This window comes from Tauraco erythrolophus, chromosome 3 (genome assembly GCF_009769465.1).
Source record: "Tauraco erythrolophus isolate bTauEry1 chromosome 3, bTauEry1.pri, whole genome shotgun sequence".
Taxonomy (NCBI): domain Eukaryota; kingdom Metazoa; phylum Chordata; class Aves; order Musophagiformes; family Musophagidae; genus Tauraco; species Tauraco erythrolophus.
This window is the reverse complement of record NC_141467.1, coordinates 102,496,836-102,519,463: the sequence shown is the minus strand read 5'-3', so window position 1 is coordinate 102,519,463 and position 22,628 is coordinate 102,496,836. Positions and strand designations below refer to the sequence as shown.

At 41.8% G+C, this 22,628-nt stretch overlaps 1 non-coding gene across 1 annotated transcript; it reads left to right on the top strand.

The window, feature by feature from the left end:
* The first annotated feature begins 15,070 nt into the window (after window positions 1-15,070).
* TRNAG-CCC (transfer RNA glycine (anticodon CCC)) lies at window positions 15,071-15,141 on the top strand. Its single transcript has one exon. It is a non-coding gene; the product is annotated as a tRNA-Gly (tRNA).
* The last annotated feature ends 7,487 nt before the right edge of the window (window positions 15,142-22,628 follow it).

The window sequence follows — 22,628 nt, the reverse complement described above, 5'->3', positions numbered from 1 at the left end:
ACCTTTGTTTAGGATAGACTGAATAACCCTCCAGGAATGTCATTTTTTATCTCAATATGCCTTGGACATAGACAGCAGTTTAATATTCATAGAAAATCATAGAAATCCAATAGTAGAAGTTTAGATTCATAGATGTAGCTCTCTGGAGGAGAACTCAAAAGGCCATCTCTTCCATATTTCTGACCTAAGGCAGGGTCAAACTTTATCTAAATCGTTCTTGACATATGATTGACTATCCCATTCTTAAAACCTGCAGCGAGGGCAGAAGGAGATTTCACGCTCACGAAAGCATGCACAGTGCAGTGTGTAACTGCCCTTGCTGGTTGAAAGTTTTTTTCCTGATGTCTAACCTAACAAGCGTTCATTGAACCAAATAATTGTCTGCTGAAATGGCAACCAGAATTCCAGGTACAATGACAATCTTTGTTACCCAGATAGGAAAGAAACTTGACTGAACCCATGATGTCCTAAGATGTGCCCTGGATTTTCAGGTTTACACTATTCTTTCACTTCAGGACAATTTACCAAGGAGGAAGCAGGAAAGAGACGGATATATATGTTTATCTGTCTGAAATGTTTATGTGTCTATTTTTCTTAGCTATTAAGCCACACAGCTATCAATCTAGTGTTACTATAGAAGCATGACATATTCTCTGGGTGTCTTCCTACTTTTCCATATCACATTTGTTCTGTTGCTAACACCAGCAGCACTTGAAAAGCAGAAAGCATCTCAGTTGTACTTGGCACTGGTGAGGTTGCACCTCAAATATGTGTTCAGTTTTGGACCCCTCACTACAAGAAAGATATTGAGGTGCTGGAGCATGTCCAAAGAAGAGCAAGCAAGCTGGTGAAAGGTCTAGAGAACAAGTGTTATGAGGATCGGCTAAGGGAGTTGAGGTTCCTTAGCCTGGAGAAAAAGAGGCTCAGGGGAGATCTTCTCACTCTCTACGACTACCTGAAAGGAATTTGTAGCAAGGTAGGGGTTGGTCTCCCAAGTAACAAGTGATAGGACAGGAGGAAATGGCCTCAAGTTGCACCAGGGAAGGTTTAGACTGGATATTGGGAAAAATCTCTTCACTGAAAGGGTTGTCAAGCACTGGAACATGCTGCCCAGGGAAGCGACTGAGTTGTCATCCCTGGAGGTACTTAGAAGATGTGTAGACATAGTGCCTAGGGACATGGTGTCGTGGTGGAGTTGGCAGTGTTAGGTTAACAATTGGACTCGATATTCTTAAGGGTCTTTTCCAACTTAAATGATTCCATGATTCTATGATTTGATTATTCTATTTTCCTTAGAAATTTCTATCTGTGGACCTGTGGAAGTCACTAGTCTAACAGCTCACTTGAAGTGGGAATATTACCAGCACTAGGTATAGACAGAAATGATTATGTCTAATCAAGCCTTGAAAACCTTCAAGGATCGACTTTCCATGGCCTCTTCAGATGCCTTGCTCCACGTACACTGTCCTTCCTGAGAAAGAAGTTTCTTTCTAATGTCTATTCTGAACCTCCCAAGTTGTGATTTGGAGTTATTGTTCCTTGTTTTATCTTCTGCCACTAACAAGAGAGTTTGGATCCATTGTCTCTTGAACTGTCCCTCCAGCAGCTAAAGGCTGCAATTACATTCCCCCTTCATGGCTTTCCTTCCACTTCTCACAAAACATAAGCCCCAGGCTCTGGACCATCCTAGTAGCCTTCTTTCTGGCCCTTTTCAGTTTTTTAATATCCTCCCTGCCAGGGGAGGGAAAACTCCAAGATTTATTCTGTCTGCGACATCCCCAGTGCCAAAGAAAGAGGAATAAGGTTTTCCATCAATCTGCTGGTCCCGTTTCTCTCACTGCAGCCAAATATGCAGTTTGTGATACTTAGAATGAAAACAGAGTGTTGGCTTGTAGTCAGCCTCATGCCTACTAGGTGCTTTTCAGCACAGCTGCTACTCAGCCAGTCAGGACCCAGACTGTGCTGATGCCTTAATTATTATACAACTTTTCACTCTCTCTTGAACTCCACGATGTTTTCGTTGGCCTTCTCACAAGGTATCTCTGGATTAAAGCTCAGCATTACAGCAAGTCAGGCACCTACCCTAATTTATTTAGCATTATCTGTGAATTTGCTGGGGTTACATTCTGCATCATTACCCATATAATGTATGTAGATAATGAACAATAATCATAACCATGCCTTGGTTACTCTGTGTTACCTGCCAAAACTGGGATATTAGGACATTAGTTATTTCCTTTCATACCCATTAGTCTAGCCAACTTGCAACCTATCTTACAGTCTTCCCTTCCATGACATGCTTCCAAATGAGTATACTGGGGGAGGTGGCATTAAAAGCCTTAGGAAATCAAAGCACATATAACCACCATTCAAAGAGTTACTTGCACATTTGCAGAAGGAAATTAGGATCTTCAAGAATGATCTGTCTTTGGTAAATTAATTTTTCACTGTTTCTGGCTACTATTTTCTCCCTCATATGGTCGAACGTGAATTCAAAGGTTATTTATTTTATCATATTTCCAGTGATGGAAGTAAGACAGACCAGCTTCCAGTTCCATAATTCCTCCATCTTCATTTCCTTAAAGATGGGTACAGTGATTTCTTTTATCCAGTGGTCAAGAACTTCTACCATTTATAGCCATTTTCCACAAATTATAGACAATAGTCTCACAATCACATTAACAACATTTCCAGCACTCTTGGGTCTATCCCATCTGGCTCCAATGGTCTGGATGCAGTCAGTTTCTCTGTGGAATTCCTAAACTGTTGCTTGCCAGTGGTGACTCCTTCTCTAGCTTCATCTAGCCTTCGGTTTTCTCATATTATCTTAAAGTCCTAAACTCTACTCCGATATTTCTTCTTCACCATCTGTCCTTGTTTTCACTTCCATACTGTCTCTCTATGTTTAAGTTCATTAAGAAGTGTCATGCTTAGCCACAGAGGTCTTCTGCTGAAATTCCCAGACTTCTTGCGTAATGGGACATTTGTTTTTCATTTTTATTTGCAAATCAGCTAACTCTCTTACCTTTTCCCCTATTGAAGTTTCTTAGGGAATTCTGCCCAGGATTTCCCTAAACTCATTTTAATCTGCTGTCTTAAATCCAGTCCTGGCTCTCCTGCTTGCCTTCCAAGCCTTCCACTACATCAACTCAATCATCTCATGTTCCCTGTTGTGGCCATGTTTGCCACCAATTCTTCCCTGTTTGCGAGCAGCAACTCAAAGGTAGCATTACCCCTGGTTGGCCCCTCTGACATTTGTATTAATAAACTTTTGACTAATACCATCTAGAAACTCCCTGCACTGTTCTCACAATGCTACACTGCCTTTCCATCGGATGACTGGATGGGGGAAAAACCCCTCATTGAAGGCAGGGAGCAGCGTGCCAGTTTTGGAAAAAAAGCTCTTCCAGTTCAGACAGCTGCCGGTGTTTCACAGCTGTTTTCTATAGAAATTAAAGTCTTTGTTCTTAAAGTATTCCAGTCACTGCTTACTTCATGTGTCCCATCAAATTTGAGATAGACAAAATAACTAGAATATCAGTAGAATGATTTTTTCCTTCTGACTTTACCTCATTTACCTTCTTATACTTTTCTTAAAGGAAAAAATATAGCATTTCAGCATTACGCTTTACCCATATAGGTATAGAGAGTGTGAATCAACAGGTGTGAGGAGGGCTATTCACACACATGCAGTTCAGTTTTTCCTCATCTGCCTTACTTGATTTTTCTTTTTAAGACTATGAATTTCCTTTCCTTAAATCTAATGTCATTATTTCACTGCATTTTCTTTACCTTTGGAAGAAACTATATCCATCTCGTATTTAAACTAAGACAGACAACAAAATGAGAAAAGTTTTGGAAATTTTACATATATATACAAGGTTTTATATGATATATATGTAAACTGCACTGCACATATACCATGGCATAACATTGGTGTGTCTCTGTTGACTTCATAGAAGATCTGATTTATTCTAAAGAACATGGAAAAGGCTCCAAATCTCCAACTACTGCATTAAGTCCATAGGAAATCCTGTCTCACTGGTAGAGGTAAAACAATCCGAAGAATGATAGTAAAATTATTCCATTAACATCTCATTGAGACATCCACCCTGGAGAATAATCTTCATTCTTCATACACCTGAGGTCAGAAGTCATGAAACCATGCCTTTCTGATTTCAAAAATGAAAGATAACTAGTAATAAAAACACATTCTTTATCACATAAATGATTTTTAATTTAAAAAAAAATAATCACGATATGCTCTAATTACTACCCTTTTATTTGTCCTTACTTGCACTTTTGCTTGAGGCTTTTGGCAGATGAAATCAAGTGAATGGAGAAGTATATTCTAGTTAACAAGCTTCCTAGTCTAAAAATTCCTCTTGAGTGCATGATTCAAGCAAATTAGAAAAGAGAGAGAGAGAAGGGGAAAAAGCAAATGGAAGATGATTGCCTTGTTAATTTAATATTTTTGGTACATAATTAGTACACATCAGACTAGTCGATAGGAGACTGCCCTACAGGTCAGGCTTTTGCAGAGCAATGTGCTTTGAATGGCTCATTGAACTGTCGGTAGGGTCTGCTCACATGCTGGGGAAGCACTCCACACAGTTTGCACCTGACATCTTGCCAGAGAGTAGCTGTCAGGAAAGTGCCACTCAGAATTTCCTCTTTCTGTGATGGCTTCTATTATCTGGTAAACAGCAGCCAAAATGTGTTATCCTATAACCCGCTCTCACGCTCAAAATGATGTTTCAGGTTAGTGGGCTGGCAGGCTGGATGCTGAACAAAGCTTATTCATTCTGTTTCGGGTAGGTATGGAATTAAACAAAACGGAAAAAAAAAAAAAAAAAAAACAAAAACCACACACAAAAAATCACACACCTCCAGCATTTTGTACATCCTTGCAGTAAAGTAGAAAAATTGATGAATGGCTGCAGGAAGCACATCCTCACATCATTCAGGCTAGAGACAATAGGCTGGACAGTGAAATCCAGTGTGGAATTGAAAACAGCTGGCTGATGTGACTTGCTGCTGTGCTCAAAGTTCATCTGCTACTTAGATTTAGGGTCAGAAGAGAATGCAAGTGTTCCCTCCAGGCTAAATTGGCAGGCATGATTGTTTGTTTGCTTTTATGTTTGCTCTGGAAACATTGGATTGTCAGCTTTCAGTAATCACCTTTTTCTCTTGAATTGTCTAATTGATTAACAGAATTAAGTTGTCACAGCAATTTATCCCTAGCCCAAAGTTTGCTGTTTCTGCTTCAAGCGTAAAAAAGGGAACATGCAGAAAGTCTCATCTTTTCTCTATCTGATGTTCTAATCAAAGATTTTCCCTTACCTTACACATTCAGCATTACTATGATATGGTACTGTAGACCTTTAATACATTCATAGACAGGTTTTCATCTTAAAATGGATTGCACTGCTGAAATTAGTTGAAATAAATTCTGCAGTGTACAAGTCTGCATCTGAACAGTCAGCTTCAGCTCCTTTTATGGAGCCAGTGGATAGGAACAGATGCGGCACATCTGATCTATTTTAGATGTCTACTTTAGTCCAACACGTTACATCCTAGAAATGCTTGTTTCTTTCTGTTGATTACTTTAATTCTGGGAGAAATAAAAAAATAAAAAAACTGGTTTTGTAGCAGTTGTATTTAAGCAGAAAAAAAACCAAACCACTCATTCCTAATGACTTTACAAATAGTTTTACCTTATTGACAATTTACTCTGTTGATTTATTTTACATATATGGCAATAGTAACTTCAGACTTTCAGTAGCTGCTAGGTTGAAATACTCTAGAGAGCTGAGCATTCTGGAAAAAGTTAAAAGCCCCATGTTTCTCTTATCAGGCTTCCGAACCACATTGAATCCCTTGTTTCTCCCAAAGATGTTATTCTTTCATTAAATACAGCATCAGATTGAAATGTCTGATGTAGGAAAAACAGATGGAAAGGCTTCTGATAATTTCCTCTAATATCATGGAAACATCTGAACTTTGGATGCGGGATCACCAGTAGCCAGACACCTTGAAAGTAATGTTTCTAGTGTTTGAAGGTGGATTTGGGGGAACAAAGTATTTAAATACATGATGCTAAAGTAACTGATTGCAATGAGATCTTACATAATAATACTAATGAAAAAACAAACAAACAAAGAAAAACAATCCACAAGTAAAACCAAAAACAAGTGAAAGAAAACTCACTTTACTGCAACAGTGAAGATGCAGAGTGAAAAAATAATTGGGTAACACCTCTCTTGTAGAAGAAAACTTTGAAAGTAATATGAAACTAATTACTTTTGGGATTCAGTTATGAGGAAATATTAATAGATTTGTTTTCCTTAAACCACTTCAGTAACCAGAAGGCATCTTCAAAACATAAACAGGAAATAATGTCATTATCAGAAAATCACTTAATTTAAGCACAAGTGTAGTGAAGAGCAGAATAATCATGACAGAGATCTGTGTGATTTTTATATTTGGAATTAAAAGCATTCTCCCATCTTGCTTTTTCTATATGTCAGACAGGTAAGATGTGTGATGTCATGAAACACTAACAATTATTTCTAGAAGCATCTGGGAGCTAATTGTACATGTCATCTTCCCTATCAGTATCTCATTCTGCAAAAGGAAAACAAAGACATTAATTACAGCTCTAGAAATGAATTCTGATGTATTGTATTTGTCACAACTTTAGAGGAAAAAAAATCACTACCAATGGCAACAATAGCAAAAAAAAAAAAAAAGCCCTTACAGTTTACTGTCATAGGAACAATTTTTTCCAGGTTCAAGGCACACTTTCCACTTTCTGATCTCCAGCTCAGAAAAAAAGCAAGGTATGTAACATAACCTTATGTGACTACACAAACCTAGCTAGTTTCCAAATATTAGAGCATAGAAGAAGTTACCTGTCTATACGATGAATATAGCTGCAGAAAACTCATCTTTGTTTTTTCAGTATGTTATCATTATTATTTCCTGGTCTGAAACTGTAATCCTGAAGGCATTTTCTTGGATAAGGAGTTATCTTTGGTTAGAGATATTATCTGAAATTTTAGGCAAAAGATCATAAATCGGAACAGAAAAACTCTTCAGAATGACTGAATGCTGTACTTCCTCAGTCAATGGGAAACATGAGAAACTCTGTGCCTTTCGCTATGCTAGTCTCATCAAAGACACCAGCAAGATAATAATGCTGGTATCAAAATTGAAGAGATGTATGGATTTCACACTTTTTCTGAAAATTAGATCTTTCTAAATTGCTTTACATTAGACATTAAAAAAAAAGAAAAAAAAAAAGCATAACAAATTAGCAGTCCTTTGAAAATCCTCCATATGACCTTCACACACCCAGTTGATGGATTGTTATTTTTGGCAAAGAAGCATTCTGTTGCTGCAATGAGCTTTGTTTAAGTGCTTGAAAAATTAGTATATATTTTGGGTGTCATATTTACCCAAAAGATATACTAGACAGTGTAATTGGAATGATAAGTTTAAACTTGCCCATTTCCAAAGTGAGATCTGAGACACAGACTTCAATGAGTACAGTAATGATTTGGAAAAACAAACAAAACAACAACAGCAACAAAAAACCAATTAGACAAAAATTACTTAAGAAACCCATCAAAGTGTTCCAGAAATTGCCACAAAAATTCATTTATGTCAAAAATTGCATCGAAGCAAAGCGATACACTTATTAAATACAAAAATCCATTAGTTCTGAATCATCAACAGCTAATGCCCTAAGTTGTAGGCCATTGGGAGACTGTTCTGGGAAGGATCACCATACATTTCTGTTGTCCTCACAGTTTTTATGAGTACATATTATTGACTACTGTCAGCAACAGAAAAAGTATCTTGACAGACCTCTGCTCTAACTTACTAGAGATATGGACAAGCTCAAGAGTGGAATCTCATGGTTAGGGCACAGTGATCAGCAGACAGGAATTGAGTTTCTTTCTCTGCTAGAGACTTTGTGTGAGATTCAGTTTGTCTATGCATGCCTGTGGTATCTAAGTCCACGGTGATTTAAGGTTCAATGAAATAACTTACATGTAGGTGTCTAAAACCATTACAGAGTATCTGAGTCTTCAATGTGAGTCTGGCAGATATGGCAAAAGAACTGCAGTGCATGAGTGTCCAGCCTGAGCAGGGCCAGAGGCCAGGTGAGATATCCCAGAGGATACCACATGTCGATAGGTACTCATGTGTTGTAATTAAGCCACTGGCAAAAATAGTCAATAAAGACTAAAGAAAACTGCACTTATGATTAAATAAATATCTACTGGTTTGTCAGCTGAATTCGTCTTTAGGTTACACTGACTGTACTGACTAGATCTTCAGCTGCTCTAACGGGAGGTTGGGCATCTCACATAGATGGAGGTAACTTCACATACACACCTACATTTAGATGTCCTAAAGCAGAATTGCATTCCACCATAGGGCCTCAATTCTTCTTCCTAATAGGAGATGTGCAGTGCTATTCTAGATAGCAGACTGTCTGAGATATCTCCGTAGGGCTAGTAAACACCACAGTGGATGCATAAGAGTCACTCCTTTCTGGAGCAGTGGCTGAAGGTCAGGTGGGACACCTTAGCGTGTTTCAAATAGCACTGTGTTAGCTGTGAGTCTTCTGTGGTCCCTGGTTCTTGGAAAGGCTCGTCATATCCTTTTCCAGCTTGTGTCTTTTTAGATTATTCGCCTATATGAGAAAGAATTTTCTGTTATTTTGGTTTAGATTACAGTATTTAACACAATGAAACTGCCTTTCTTGGGTGGGTCTGTATGTCCTAACATCATAGAAATTTTAAATAACATTAAGTAAATGAGAATGCAAAGGGTCTGAACCTGAAAGTGACTGCAATTCTTAGTCAATGTGCAATAAAAATATATTTTATAATATGTTAATATTATAATTATTAAGCTATTATAGTACTGAAGAACAAGTCGGGCAAAAAGACCAGGAAGCCCGCGTGGATGAGCAAGGAGCTCCTGGACCAACGGAAAATGAAGAGGTTAGCCTATAGAGGGTGGAAGCGGAGACAGGTAGCCTGGGAGGAATACAGAGAAGCTGTACGAGTGACCAGGGATCAAGTGAGAAAGGCTAAAGCCCTGAAGGAATTAAATTTGGCAAGGGATATAAAAAGCAATAAGAAAACCTTCTATAGGTATGTAGGGGACAAAAGGAAGTCCAAGGAGAACGTAGGCCCCCTCTGGAAGGATACTGGTGCTCTGGTCACCCGGGACATAGAGAAGGCTGAGGTACTCAATGACTTTTTCGCCTCAGTTTTCACTGATAAAGCCTCTTGTCTTACTGCCCAAGCTGTGGAAAGAACTAGCAGGGACTGTGAGGATGAACCACCGCCCACTGTACTTGAAGAACAGGTTCGGGAACATCTGAGGAACTTGAAGGTGCACAAGTCCATGGGACCTGATGAGATCCATCCGCGGGTCCTGAAGGAACTGGCCGATGAAGTTGCCAAGCCACTGGCCATTGTATTTGAGAAGTCGTGGCGCTCTGGCGAGGTCCCCGATGACTGGAAGAGAGGGAACATAACCCCCATTTTTAAAAAGGGGAACAAGGAGGACCCGGGCAACTACAGGCCGGTCAGCCTCACCTCTGTGCCTGGCAAGGTCATGGAGCAGATTCTCCTGGGAACCATGCTAAGGCACATGGAGAGCAAGGAGGTGGTGGGTAACAGCCAACATGGCTTCACCAAAGGCAGATCGTGCCTGACCAACTTGGTGGCCTTTTATGATGGGGTGACAGCATCGGTGGACAAGGGTCGACCAATGGATATCATCTACCTGGACTTGTGCAAAGCTTTTGACACTGTCCCGCACGACATTCTTCTCTCTAAACTAGAGAGGCATGGGTTTGATGGATGGACCACTCGGTGGATAAGGAATTGGCTCAATGGCCGCACTCAGAGAGTAGTGGTCAACGGCTCAATGTCCAAGTGGAGACCCGTCACGAGTGGTGTCCCTCAGGGGTCCGTGTTGGGCCCGGCCCTCTTCAACGTCTTTGTCGGTGACGTGGACAGTGGCATGGAGTGCACCCTCAGCAAGTTCGCCGATGACACCAAGCTGTGTGGTGCTGTCGACACGCTGGAAGGGAGGGATGCCATCCAGAGGGACCTCGACAGGCTGGAGAGGTGGGCCCGTACCAACCTCATGAAGTTCAACCAGGCCAAATGCAAGGTCCTACATCTGGGTCGTGGCAATCCCAGGTACAAATACAGACTGGGCAGAGAATGGATCGAGAGCAGCCCTGAGGAGAAGGACTTGGGAGTACTGGTGGACGAGAAGCTCAATATGAGCCGGCAATGTGCTCTTGCGGCCCAGAAGGCCAACCGCGTCCTGGGCTGCATCAAGAGGAGCGTGGCCAGCAGGTTGAGGGAGGTGATTCTTCCCCTCTACTCTGCCCTCGTGAGACCTCACCTGGAGTACTGCGTCCAGTTCTGGAGCCCCCAACATAAGAAGGGCATGGACCAGTTGGAGAGGGTCCAGAGGAGGGCCACGAAGATGATAAGAGGGCTGGAGCACCTTTCCTATGAGGACAGGCTGAAAGAGTTGGGGCTGTTCAGCCTGGAGAAGAGGAGGCTCCGGGGTGACCTTATAGCGGTCTTCCAGTACCTCAAGGGGGCCTACAGGAAAGATGGGGAGAGGCTGTTCAGGAGGGCCTGTTGTGATAGGACAAGGGGTAATGGTTTTAAAATAGAGGGAGGTAGATTCAGATTGGATATTAGGAAAAATTTTTTTACCATGAGAGTTGTAGAACACTGGAACAGGTTGCCCAGAGAGGTGGTGGATGCTCCATCCCTGGAGACGTTCAAGGCCAGGTTGGACGAGGCCCTGAGCAACCTGATCTAGTTGGAGATATCCCTGTTCCTTGCAGGGGGGTTGGACTAGATGACCTTTGAAGGTCCCTTCCAGCCCTAACCATTCTATGATTCTATGATTCTATGAATATTTGGCATAGAAGGAAGAAGGTGAACTCTCCAAATTCAGATCAATAAGAATGGACTTATAAAGAAGATGAGAGAGGAAATCTTCAACATCACTGATTTTCACCACTGGCTAGGGAAGCATGCATGACTCAAAATGGGGACCTTCAAGGTATGGCTATTTCCAAGCCTGCAGAGTCTCTGAAAGGAGGATGCTTTGAGGATATCTTGCTGTAACAAAACTTTAACCTCAAAGGATTATTTTGATCTTTAACTTGAGAGGAAAGACTTCCAACTAATTTATGATGACATCAGAGGATAACAACATGCACAGTAATGAATTCTCTTTAGCCTTTGGGCTGTAGCTGTGTTTTACTGTCTCCAGGAAAATAAAAGTAGATGCATGGAAATATTCAGCATTTGTATTTTAATTGCCCCTGAGGATGCTAACTGTTTTGTAAAGAATGTAACATCTGACGGTATATGGGAAAAAAATAGTGATGCTTCCAAGCTAAGTTCTTAAGAATAAAAGGCAAATTCCAACAGCAGTGGTGAAGTTCCTATACACTGATGATAATGGTACTAATTTGATTTATCACCATTTAGGATGAGCGTTCAGGAGAAACAAATGGGAAATGTTGGTGAGTCCTGGACAGGACAAGTGGGAATGAAGGATGGGATGTAAAGGCTGGGACAGAGCTTCTTTTCATGTGGAAGAATCTTGTGGCTCACAGCAATTTTACAGGGTTTCTTGGCTAAATTAAATAACTCTACAGAAATGTAAGGGTTTGAAAGGAAATCTGACATGATAAGACTCTTTTGGACTGGAGAGACAACCTGTATCCTTCATGTCCCCTATAATGCAAGCAATAGGTTATAAGAAAGGAATAGGATTGCACTGTCTTTAAACTTATTTTCTAATTGGGTTTAAAAGATTTGTCTTTGACCTTTCTTCAAAGCACCATATCTATCCTGAAGGATGACTTTGTGTTAAAAGGTAGCAATTTGTTTAAACAGAGCTTTTATGATTTAAAGCACTACTGGTACTATGCCCCATATTCTTCCCTGCCATTAAATATATGATGTTATAGTGAAAGTATTTGCATACAGTAATAAGCACTGGGAAGAAGGTAAAAAGGAGTGTGAAATAAAACCACAACAGATTCCATGTTTCAATTTGCTTCCTCCAGCCCCAATAGTAAGCTTGTCTAAGAACTTGACTTCAAACAGAGATAAAAATCTCCCTGTTTGACCAGTTTCTATTTCTTTTAATAGAGGTGGAATGTATTAGTAGAGATGGAAAGGATTTCTCCTTTCCTTTAATAGAGTGGAACAGATTATCCTAGTCGTGAGGCCAGACCATGCTCCAAATCACAACAAAATAGAGATTGCCATTTACTTTACCCTTCCTGTAATTTAGGAAAAGATGGAAGTGCAATTGGGGTCTTGGCTAGTCAAGCTGCCTTGCTGATGTGTTAGAGGCTCATAAGGACAGAGCTTAGGGTCCAAGGTAATCTCATTGATCCATACAAACCAGCCTGTGGCATTTCACAAAGTTTTCTCCAACTTGCCAATTTCATTAGTACTTGTCTCCAGCTAAACGACTTAGTGTTGTGGGAAATACTTCCATAGCCATAATATATTTCCCTTGGTTCTCAAGCCACAGTGAAGTGGTCTTCGGTGTTGAGAGTGTGCAAGAAAAATCATTCTGTGTTTTAAAAGATCCTGAGACTAGATCATGCTATTTCAACATAACTTGTATTTCTTGCTGTCTCTTAGTCACGAAGCTTCAATGCCTTTAAAATAAATTTTGATCTGAATCTCACTAAACACCCAGCTTCTGATGCATCGACAAAACAACTGGACTACAAGGCGGTTTATTTCCACTGCAGAGAGCAAAAATCAGAATACGTTAAATCTTGCAAACATGAAACTTATATAGAATTAAAGAGGAGGGAAAGAAAAAACTAAGTTTTGCAAACTTGAGAAAAACTATCTAAATAATTAGCCCCAAAATCATAGTATCGTAAAAATAGTTTGAAAAATATTTCTGTAGTGAAATATGGATAGTTATGTGGAATAGTTTTAATGGAGTATTAATGTATCTGTGTCAATGTATTGATGTCCATATGTGTGGCTTTACACTTGAATAATCTACGCAATTTGAGACCACTAAAGTGCACTCACTCCAAATGTAAAACAGGACAAAGTGCCCACCTCAATGGAGGTCTGCAGGAACACTTCAGGAAAAAAACTTTCCATCTACATCCCAAATATTACATCCTTGAAGACTCATTTCTCATATTGCTCATGAACATAATAACTTTCTGTATATGCGGGTTAACCATAGAATCATAGAATGGTTTGAGTTGGAAGGGACCTCAAAGATCATTTAGTTCCAGCCCCTCTGCCTTGAGCAGCAAAACCCTCCACTACACCAGGTTGCCCAAAGCCTCATCCAATCTGGCCTTGAACACTTCCAGGGATGGGGCAGCCACAACTTCTCTGGGCAACCTGTTCCAGTGCCTCACCACCACCTGAGTGAAAAATTTCTTCCTTAGATCTAATCATAATCTCCCCTCTTTCAGTTTAAAACCATTGTCCCGTATCCTATCACTACACACCCTTGTAAAAAATCCCTCTCCAGCTTTCCTGTAGGCCCCCTTTAAGTACTGGAAGGCTGCAATAAGATCACTCCGGAGCCTTCTCTTCTCCACGCTAAACAGCCCCAACTCTCTCAGCCTGTCTTCATAGCAGAAGTGTTCCAGCCCTCGGATCATCTTCATGACCCTCCTCTGAACTCACTCCAACAGCTCCATGTCCTTCTTATGTTGGGGACTCCAGAGCTGAACGCAGTATTCCAGGTGGGGTCTCACGAGAGCAGAGTAGAGGGGCAGAATCTCCCTTGACCTGCTGGCCACACTTCTTTTGATGCAGCCCAGGACATGGTTGGCTTTCTGGGCTGCCAGCGCACATTGCCAGCTCATGTTGAGCTTCTCATCCACCAGCACTCCCAAGTCCTTTTCCTCCGTGGTGCTTTCTGATATAATTGCCTTACTTCATGTGCTGAAGATAACTGGATGTCACAATGACCCATGACACAAGGGGAAAGCTCCCTGTATGGGCTAACCAGTAAGGAAACTTTCTCTCTCTTGCAGAAACTCCTGACATTTGGTTATTATCTGGCAGACAAGGCAGGAAATGGAGGACAAGACAAAGGGCAAGTGAAAAGAAAAAATAAAGTACAGAAAAAGATTTGAAAGAAATGTCATGTTCTCTTCACTAGGTTACGTGATTAAGGGCTAATCTCTCTGAACACAAAGGCGCAAGGAGGCAGACAAATCCTTGTAACCTAATCAGTGAATCTGCTCCTGGTGGATGAGTCAGCCAAAGAAACACCTTCTCAGAAATGCCCTGAAAACTGGAGCGGTTATTGCCTGAAGGGAGTTAGGACTTATTATGGAATGCAGAGAGGGAAAGAATTAGGAGATTATTTAAAAGTTATTACAGGACGTTTTAAGGAGATTGAAGGAATGTGCAAGACAGCTGATGGTATGCTTGGCAGAAGGACCAAAGATAGGAGGAGGAAGGAGTCAGACTGGATCAGGAAGGCAAAAAGAATGGGAAAATAGAGGGAAAATGGTTATGGGGAAACAGTCTGCTGGTCAGTATCCTTGTCAGGCTGAGCACTTCACTTGATCACCATAAGCTATCCTGTATTCTTAAATCCTATTACTATGGGTGGTGTTAATGAACTTGATATTCTTAGCAGTATGTAAACGTGATAAAACCCCAAGCTAGGATGCCTGTGAGCGGCATAGGAGGTCTGATGCCAGCTGCTAGATTGGGACCACCAGCCTCAGGGGCTTGAGGGTCCTGGTACAAGCCTCTGGAGAGACTGAGTGTGTGTATTTTGTATGTATGTTTGTGTGAGTGTACCGATTAGGAATACATGTTCAACTGTGCTGCTGGCTGGACCTGGGGACACAGAGCAGTGACAGCCTCACAACTATCGTATTGAGAGAGGAGGAACCTCCTGGATCCTGAATCCCACTGAATTTGCCTCCCTTTAACATGTACAGCTTCATAAAGTACAGGAGACAAGATGGATATCAGATGCACCAGTGGTGTAGTGGTATCATGCAAGATTCCCATTCTTGCGACCCGGGTTCGATTCCCGGCTGGTGCAACAACAACTTTGCTCTGTGGTTCTACAGCTTCTAAACAATCAAAGCATACTGAACTGCCCCAAAAATTAAAAGAACTCCTTCCTTTGCCCACCTGATACTGTCTCTAAACTGGAGAGACATGGTTTTGACAGATGGACCACTCGGCGGATAAGGAATTGGCTGCATGGTTGAACTCAAAGAGATGTGGTCAATAGTTCAGTGTTCAAGTGGAGGCCAGTGACGAGTGGTGTTCCTCAGGGGTCAGTGCTATTTAACATTTTTGTTACAACATGGACAGTGGGATCGAGTGCACCCTCAGCAAGTTTGCAGATGACACCAAGCTGTGGGGTGTTATGGACACCTTGGAGGGAAGGGATGCCATCCAGAGAGACCTTGACAGGCTGGAGAGGTGGGCCTGTGAGAACCTCATGCAGTTCAACAAGGCCAAGTGCAAGGTCCTGCACGTGGGTCGGGGCAATCCCAAGCACAAGTACAGGCTGAGCGGAGAATGGAATGAGAGTAGCATGGAGGAAAAGGACTTGGGAGTGCTGGTGGATGAGAAGCTCAACATGAGCCGGCAATGTGCGCTGGCAGCCCAGAAAGCCAACCGTGTCCTGGGCTGCATCCAAAGAAACGTGGCCAGCAGGTTGAGGAAGGGGATTCTGCCCCTCTACTCTGCTCTCATGAGAACCCACCTGGAATAATGCATTCAACTCTGGAGTCCCCAACACAAGAAGGACATGGAGCTGCTGGAATGAGTCCAGAGGAGGGTCATGAAGACGATCCAAGCCTGGAGCACCTCTGCTATGAAGACAGGCTGAGAGAGTTGGGGCTGTTTAGCCTGGAGAAGAGAAGGCTCCGGAGTGATCTTATAGCAGCTTTCCAGTACCTAAAGGGGGCCTACAGGAAAGCTGGAGGGGGACTTTTACAAGGGCATGTAGTAACAGGACAAGGGGCAATGGCTTTAAACTGAAAGAGGGGAGATTTAGATTAGATATAAGGGAGTAATTCTTCACTCTGAGTGTGGTGAGGCACTGGAACAGGTTGCCCAGAGAAGTTGTGGATGCCCCATCCCTGGAAGTGTTCAAGGCCAGATTGGATGAGGCTTTGGGCAACCTGGTGTAGTGGAGGGTTTCCCTGCCCATGTCAGGGGGCTTGGAACTAGATGATCTTTGAGATCCCTTCCAACTGAAACCATTCTTTGATTCTATGATCAATCCAAGGTACACAGTTTAATACCTATCACAATCTCATATTACACTTACTGCTGTGACATGGCCTCACGTCATCATGAGTTGAGGATGTTCACTGTCGGAGAACAGAATTCAGTTAGATCAAAAGTCAAGTCTTCCAAAGGAGGACTATGCTTCAGGAATCATACTACTTAACATCATGGATACAAGTCACTACTGCAATAAATTTGCACTATACTCATAGTCGCAATGGAGCAATACCAATTTACCCCATCTTCCCAAGCAGAAAAGTAGCCTTCTTTTTTCAGACCAACATTTATAGGTGCTGTACATCATCCTTTGTCTATTATCCACTTTTTGCTTTACTGTCCCCCCTGTTTTATTACTGTATCTTTGATGTTGTATGGAATCAATTTTGCAAGGCTTTAAAAGGCAGTTAAAAGGTGAAACATAATTGATTTTTTCCCCCTCTATAAAGGCAAGTAACTGGACAATACACTTCCTTAGTAATGATTGTTACATTCTGGGAGTGTTAATGCCATTCCTTTGCCTACAGTTAATATGATTATCTAATTGGTTTTCATTTACATTGGGTAATAAAAGCCAGTCTAAATATTTTTAATAAAATGTCTATCCAGCTGGTGACCTTTCTGATGACATTCAGAAGCTCTTGCCCCACAATAAACCAGGGAATCTAGCAGAAATATAGATGGCTCATTTTGCCCTTGACATTGGTTTTTATTTGGTCATGGAAAAGAGCTCTTACATATTGCTTTGCCCCCTCTACCTTCCCCTGTAAAGTACTATACCTTGTAGTTTTGTTTTTTTTTTCCTACAGGAACACTTTCAGAATAAAGTGGTTTTTGCTAAAGTTGCATGTTTTGATTTTAACATGCCTGATCTTGTTTGTCAGCAGTTTTGCAGGCTCGTATTGAGGCTGAATTTGCTTTCACCTAACTTTACTATCTAAAAGCTGAATACATAATCTGAGCCAGTTGTCTAAACTTCCTGTATATTTATTAGAGACATCTCAACTCTGTCTCAGAATAGGATGCAGCATCTTCTGGTGCTGAATCTGTCAGTCCAGCAGCTGCAGAGGGAGCCTAGCTCACTAAATTAGACTAGGCACATTACTCTTAGACAGACATAATAAATGAAAAAACAAAAAATCTGTTTCCTGACACATAGCCCTAACAGTAACAGCTGCAGTTTAACCAAGTTCATTTAAAGCAGGTTCAGTGTCCTGTAAAGAGGTGGGGGTGTAGACATTTTGCGTTTGGGAACTCATAATGTACATAGAAGCATTATAGCACATGAAAGACAGGGTTTATGTGATGTGGTGCCAACAAGGGCAAGAGAGACTGGGCTTGGCTCATCCCTTCCAGTTCTACAACCCCAGGTAACAATTAGGTTGTGTAAGATCAGTTCAGATCTAAGTGTCTAGTCAACCAAAAGCCAGCATTCTAAGCTGGGACTGACAGATACAGTGGAAGTTGACTTGCTATCTCTTTCCTGTGCCTAAAATAAAGTTTTCAGAGGAATAATTATGGAAATCTGGCTTTATTCTTTCTCTTATGCAGATAAAGGGAAGACTCAATCATGAACTGTCTAACACAAATCTGCATCCCAGTCCCCATTAAAAATCTATCTACAATCTCTCTGTGTTTTAAAGGAATAACATTTTTAAAGTTCACTTGATTAAATAATGTCCTGGGTAGCTATTCAGTCTCTGTTTAGAGCTGATCATGACAGCAAGATGTGAACCAGATAATAAGAAAGTAGATTTCCAGTACTCCAACTTGCTGACATTTTAACCAGGACATCGGGTTCTAGTTGGTGTTTGCACAAATATGTTGTGTGATCTAGCTGACTTTTTCAAGTGGCCGCTGGATACCTTCTAGTAGCTCCACGTGAGTGTGCAGCATTCAGGTTATTTTTTGTACTAATAGAAATTTATTTTATCTTTCTTTAGGGGCAGTGCTTGCAGAGCAACAGATGTGCAAGATGCCGATTTTTTTTCTCCTGGGTAGAATATCCAAAAGCTTCAATCAACCTCTAATGGAAAGGATTTTTCTTCTTCAGGAAGTTGAAAAGGCAAACCTCGTAGCTGCATGTCATGGTTTGATGTGGAGGGGGGATGGTTCTGGTGACAGGAGAGGGGTTTTGCTCCCTGCGACCTCCCCGGTTTTGGAACCGGGTTAGGTTTGGTTCCGGCCACCAGATCAGACTGCCGTCCCCCTCGGGATTGAGCCAATAGGGCGCCTCTGCAAATTGCCCTATTTAAGTCAGGACAAAGGGACCGGAAAAGGTGCTTCGCCCAGGATCGAGCAGAGAAGGGAGGAGGGCACTGCCCCCGCTCCCTGGCTCCCGGCCGGGCAGCTGCCTGCGTCGGGCCGGCGCTGCCCACGGAGAATGGCGGCGGCGGAGCCAGCTGGGGAACTCGGGGGCACCCCACTCCCAGGGTGCCCACTGGGCTGAGTTCACCTGGAGAGGACTGAGATCTGAGAGAAACAGCCGCATCGACAGCAGGTCAGTGAGGATGGCGCGGGAGGAGGTGTGCCGGAGCCGAGTTTCCCCTGCGGCTGATGGTGAGATAGCAGACGGCCCCCCTGCAACCAGGACGGCCTCGGTGGAGCAGTGACCCACTCGCAGCCCGTGGGGAGAAGATGCCTGAGCCTGAGGATGGTCGTGTTGGGGTGCACGACGAGGCAGAGCGGCATCTGGAGTCTTCGTGACAACCCACGCCGGAGCGAGTGGCTACAGCTCCCTAAGTACCCGAGACTGTGGTAAAGCCCACACCGGAGCAATCTGTGGGGAAGGATTGTTTCCAGTGGGCTGGACTCACATTGGAGAAGTTTGTGGATTTTTCCTCGTGGGTAGGGGATCCATTGGAGCAGGGGAAAAGGGTGTAAGGACTCCTTCTCCTTTAAGAAAGAAGCAGCAGTAACAGCACGGAATGAACTGACCTGCACTCCCCCAGTCCCTGCCCCCTGTGCTGCTGGGGGGAGGAGGTAGAGCCGGAAGGAAAAGGAAGGGTGGGGGGAAGGTGTCGGTTTTAAGATCTGGTTTTGTTTCCTTCTGTCCTCTCAAGTAATCGGTTTTTGTTTCCCTTTGTCCTTCTAAGTAATCATTAATAAACTGTTTTGCTTTGAGAAAAGCTCTGCCTGTTTTGCCCAGGACCATGGTTGGTGGGTACTCCCTCTGTTCTTGTCTCAACCCTCAGTCCCTTTGTTTTTTTTTTTTTCTCTCCTCTCTACTTTACTGGAGAAGGAGAGACTGTGTGAGTTTTAGTTGCTGGATCAGCCTAAAACCACTACACTGCACTGCAATATCTCTGGAGTGGATATGTAGGTCATTCAGTTGGCTGAAGCTCTTGAAGCCACAGAAATTTCAGTAGTGACTGGGCACTGCACTTTGTGGACTCTAAATATAACCTGTGCCTCAACATCCTTTGAAGACAATGGAAAGGAAAACGCATATAAGAATGTGATTCCTTTGACCCGTTCAGACATCTGCATGAAGATAATATGGATCTGCCCTCAAAGGACCTAATTCTTTCCACTGACTATAACAGAAGCCTAAACAAAGTCTAGCTTCTTTGTATCACCAGATGAACCACAGATAACAACTAGAGAAATGTGTCTTCCCATTGTGTCTTCTTGTACACAGGCTTCCACTGGGCCTTTCAGTTAATACAGAATTAGAGATGGGCTGAGCCACAAGCCTTGGATGCAAACTTCTACATATTTAAGATACACTAGGGCTTTAGAGGCTAGATTAACCCCCGCTCATTTCATATTATTCAGGAAGAAAATGGTTGAGTTTCAGTCTCTAAACAGCCACAGACATACCATAGGTCAGGAGATACAAAAGCTGAAGCCTGAATGACTGCTCATTCTCACAGTTTATTGGCCTTAACTAAATGCCAAGCAGATTTGCTTTAAGATTTTGAAATCTTGTGTCTTTGTCTTGAGTAGGATGCTTTCTAGTAATGTGCACTCTGGGGCCAGGTGATTCACAGTGTTATTGCTGTTTGCTGAAAACACGCATTTTTACTCAGATCTCATAATTGAAATTCAAGCTGCACATGATGCAATTTGACATTAATTTCAGTTATTTGTGTCTGAGGTTTGCACCATCCAACAAGAGCCGACAGTAAAGAAGAGCACTGGAAATGGAAATTCACAGTGCCATTAGATGCAAGGCTTGATTTGTAAATCACTTAGATAGCAATAAAACTGGGGATGGAAATAAAAGTGGCAAAGCTCAGCTTTCTAAATGCTAAATAATTCAAGGGGGAAAGGGTGAGGGGAAAAAAAAGCACAGAGCAAGAGCTTCGAGTATGAAAACTATGGCATCTGAGCAAATCAGAAATTTCAAGCTCTGACTAAATGTAATTTCAGTTCAATTAAAGCATAACATCAAGATTGTGGGCTGGTAAAATCTGGGATGAAGCATGTCATGGCTGTGTGCAGTTCTAAAAGATTTACAGCAAAACCTGAATCTAGGAAAGATATTCTCTGAAATGGTGCCACAGGGCTCTTTACCGAGCAGACAGCTATTTTACAAAACTGGGCTGTAGGGAGTCAGCGCCAGCAAAATTCAAGATGAATTTATTTTTTGTGTGTGTGCGTGTGTTTGGAAAGTTAACAGTGAAAGTAAGTCAGTCAGAAGAACAGATTCCTGATGAAAGAGGGAATATTTTTTGTCACCTGAACTTTACAAATTTGGAGATGAGGGAGTTGGTGGTGTTACTTTCTTTTTGTTCTAAAGATATTACAGTCTCCTGATTTTAACACAAGAACTGCTGAATGAAATTTTACGGGTTTTGTCTAATAGGATGTTATTTAAATACAGGGTGGGGACAAGAAGGGAGGATGAGCAACAAGCAAAATGTAGACCAGATGCAACCAAGTAGATGTTATCATCTTCGCCCCTGCCTTTTCCTCAGGAGAGACTGGAACAAGTGTTTAAATATCAAATGCTGCCCTAATAGAAAAACTTTTTCTCCAGCGCTCACAAGCAGTCTAATACAAAGCTGAGGAGCATTATTATCACAAGATCTTAATGCAATAAAGGCTTGGGAATGAAAGTAAATGATATGCAAGTTACCGAACCATGATCTTCTTCCTGCTATTTTGGCCCATCCTGCAGGTATCTGAAACTTGGCCTGATTTTAACCACAGTTGTAGTCATAATAGCTTATTTTGAATTGCAAATTTAATAATCTGTACTGCATGGGAGCCCATCTAACCTCTGAATGTCACAAAATTATGCTATGCCATACAAAGGACAAGTGAGGCACCAGTCATGAAGAAACACTTATGATACGAGAAGGACAGAAAAGGAAATACCTTTGAATGGCATCTTGATTACTCCTTCAGCTACATCATGGTTCTTGTTGCCAGTAAGGTATGGATGATCCACATAACATTGCTGAGATTACTTAGGAAAGTAGCTCCAAAGACTACTAGTCCTATAGATGGAGCTCAACGCATTATGGCACGTTTTGAAGGAGCTCTGTCTTGTACCTGCCATTAGCAAACCTTCTGGGCACTTCTTTTATTTTAAGTAGACAGCAAAATAACATTTATAATTTTTTCTACAGTAGCAGATAAAATCTGCAAAAGAAAAAAAAATCATTGTTTTCCCGACTCCTGAAAGTGAAGCATCAATGCAGTGACTTCTTAAGTCCTCTTGTGTGATCACTGAACAAATACGGTATGCAAAAACGTGAAGGAATGGATAGTCTCTTAGTAGCCTAGGATGGTAGTCATCTTTTTTTCCATCTCGACACCTACATCTCATATAGTCCTCTGAAGTCCCTCTACAATCAATGGAGAAAAATAAGACCCATCAAGTGTGACTCATCTCATCCCAAAACAGACATATAAGTCAGAAGACCCTAAAGTCCCATTCTTTCTGCTTTGTCCGTGAGATGATTCAGCTCTGATGGAAACATCACCACACTAGAAATAAAAAGTGAATAAAGATATGTTTTCAGAATTGCAGTAAACAGAGAAAACTAAGAAGAAAGAGAAAGATCCAGACACTGAAATATCAAGCCATTTGACCTGAGTCTCAAAACGGAGCTATATCTTCACCCCAAAGTTTTTACAGTGGAAAAGCTATTGAGTACCATGTCCCTCTCCAGGTATGTTGTACAATTATACAGAGAGTCTCGGAGACACTGAGAAATGAAATACCAAGTAAAATTCAGAAGTACTGTTTTCAAGCTGGATTCTATCTTGAAGGCTGCTGCTCTGAAGAAAGGAGTTTAAAAGCATCTGTAGTTTTTTTCAAGGATATCATAA